The following is a 2,660-nucleotide window of genomic DNA, read 5'->3' on the forward strand; positions in this document are numbered from 1 at the left end:
TCAAATAAATAAGATCTTAAAAAAAAAAGAATTGTAAAAAGAAATTTACCAAATGGAATAATTTGTGTAGAGAATTCTGGACAGAGCAAACAACACATGAAAAGACATGGAGGCTTGAAAAAAATAAAATTTGTTGGGAGAATTAAGATTAATTGGCTATGAACAAACATATTCTGATATCTTCAATAACAACTCTCACTAATGGTTGTACCTCTCTGGGTTTGTGTCTTAAATATTGGGGCTGTGGGGTGCTTGGGTGGCTCAGTCGGTTGAGTGACTGACTCTTGGTTTCAGCTCAGGTCATGATCCCAGGGTCCTGGGACTGAGCCCGAGTTGGGCTCTGTACTCAACGGGGAGTCTGCTTGAGGGTTTTCTCTCTCTCCCTCTGCCCCTCCCCCTGCTTCTGCTTTCTCGCTCTCCAAAATAAGTAAGTAAATCTTAAAACCAAAAACAAAAACGTTGGGGCTGCCCATCAGACTCCTATCTCTCAGTTAGGTTTTATTAAGTTACCTCATTTATTTCAGAGTTCTAATTAGCAGCTACTAGTATGTTGATGGTGGCTCTTTAGAAGCTTCCAGCATAATGTTATTTAGATGAGCGAGCCTAATTTAAAGGAGATAATTGGAAGACAGAATAAAACCAGGAAATGTGAAAAGAATAAAAATTGGGAGGCAGAGAAATTTAAGAGTAACTAATCTCAGTAAGAACTCATATTTAGGTTAATATTGTTACAGATGGTTACATATTATCTATCCATCTGTATATACATATATATGTAGATATGTGTATATATGTGGGTTAGAATACAAACATATATTTCTTGCTCTGTCAGATGAGAAAGCCTAAAAGAAAAACACCCCAGCAACAATGTGCACACCCTAAGAAATAACACCCCAGCAACAATGTGTACACCCTAAGGACCAAATCTTGGTTTTGAATAATATTCCTTGGAGAATCACTGATTCTAGGACTAGGGAAGGAAATGTGTAAGATAAGACTGGAGAATCTTGCTGTGCCAAATATAAGGAAGTGGTGAAAGAAAACAAAAGCAAAAATGCATTAATGCTAGCTTTGGCAGCATAAACTCAAATTAGAATGATACAGAGAAGATTAGCATGGCCCCTGAGCAAGGATGACATGCAAATTCATGAAGTGTTCCATATTGAAACAACAACAACAACAACACATTCTTGTCAAAGAGCCCATGAGCTAATGGAAAGAGTTTCCAGTAGCCAAAGCTGAAAGGAATAATTAGAACAACAAAATAAAGTAGTATTGGATTATAATGCAAAGTATAAAATAAATGTCCATGATTCTATGAATATAAATAAATGATTTAATGAATTAATGAATGGAGGAAGAAGAGATAAATCTTCCATACAGAATTCCAAATAATTGATTTAGATTTCCTACCCTAAAGAAGGGGAAATATAACTCTCCACCCATGACATGTGGACTGTGCCACAGAAACTTTGTTCCAAAAGTAAAGTATAGAAATGGGGAAAAGAGTAACTTCACAGTGGGGAAAATCACGAACATTCATTTAGGGAGTGAGTAGTCATGGTTAACATTAGCAGTCATAAATCATGTTGATGCTGTGTACTCTTGATATGATATAATGAAAATGATATGTGATCCTCTGTGATCTTCCTTTCTAAAACCCAAGTCTCCATAGGAGAAAAACATGGAGACAAGTCCCAGCAGAGGGGCATCCTACAATAAATACATGACCAGTGCTTCTCAGGAACTCCGACATCATGAAAATGTAAGTTTGAGAAACTGTCATAGACAAGAGGAACCTAAAGAGAGATGACAACTAAATGCATATATCTTTTTCAAGATCCCATTTAGGACAGTGGGATCTTGAAAAAAATCCTTAGGGGGTGCCTGAGTGGCTCAGTCGTTAAGCGTCTGCCTTCGGCTCAGGTCATGATCTCAGGGTCCTGGGATCGAGCCCCACATCAGACTCCCTGCTCTGCAGGAAGCCTGCTTCTCCCTCTCTCACTCCCCCTGCTTGTGTTCACTGTCTCGCTGTGTCTCTCTCTGTCAAATAAATAAATAAAATCTTAAAAAAAAAGAAAAGAAAAGAAAAAGATCATTAGGTACAAATTAAGGAAATAGGAATTAACTTTTCTTCTAATATCTCTTTCTTACTGATTCTATTTTCAAAGTGACCTTTACATAATTTGGTGTCGAATGATATTGGTTCTGTTTTAAGGAGATGTTGACCAAGAGTTCCTCAGAAGCTGTGTGCTGCAGTGAACTCATAACAGTAAATCATGTTTTTGTCCTGTGAGACTCTAGGCAAGTCATTCTCACCTGTGTGGACCTCAATTTCCCCTGTCAGCTTGAACCTTAGCTTTGCTTATCAAAGGATGCATGCATATAGGAGCTCCACTGGAGGGTCTGAGGGCCATGTCCAGCCATGAACAATTTATATAGGGAATTGTAGAACCTCCAAGACAATATCTCATCACAAGGAAAAACGAAGATCAGGCACACAAGACCTAAAATACTAGCTCAGGGTCTAATAGGGAAGGTAGGGAAGAGGGAAGTTGAACAACCCAGTGTTAAGTATCACATTATTTCTAGCCTAATATTCACCAGTGTGTACCTAACTCTGAGGAGAAGGATTTGGTAGAAAGTACAGATACAGTTAT

At 38.1% G+C, this 2,660-nt stretch overlaps 1 non-coding gene across 1 annotated transcript; it reads left to right on the forward strand.

The window, feature by feature from the left end:
* Positions 1–1,064: 1,064 nt before the first annotated feature.
* Positions 1,065–1,167, forward strand: LOC123326522. The gene has a single exon (XR_006541145.1). It is a non-coding gene; the product is annotated as a U6 spliceosomal RNA (small nuclear RNA).
* Positions 1,168–2,660: the final 1,493 nt, after the last annotated feature.

The sequence above is a fragment of the Neomonachus schauinslandi genome, chromosome 13 (genome assembly GCF_002201575.2).
Source record: "Neomonachus schauinslandi chromosome 13, ASM220157v2, whole genome shotgun sequence".
In the NCBI taxonomy this organism is placed as follows: Eukaryota; Metazoa; Chordata; class Mammalia; order Carnivora; family Phocidae; genus Neomonachus; species Neomonachus schauinslandi.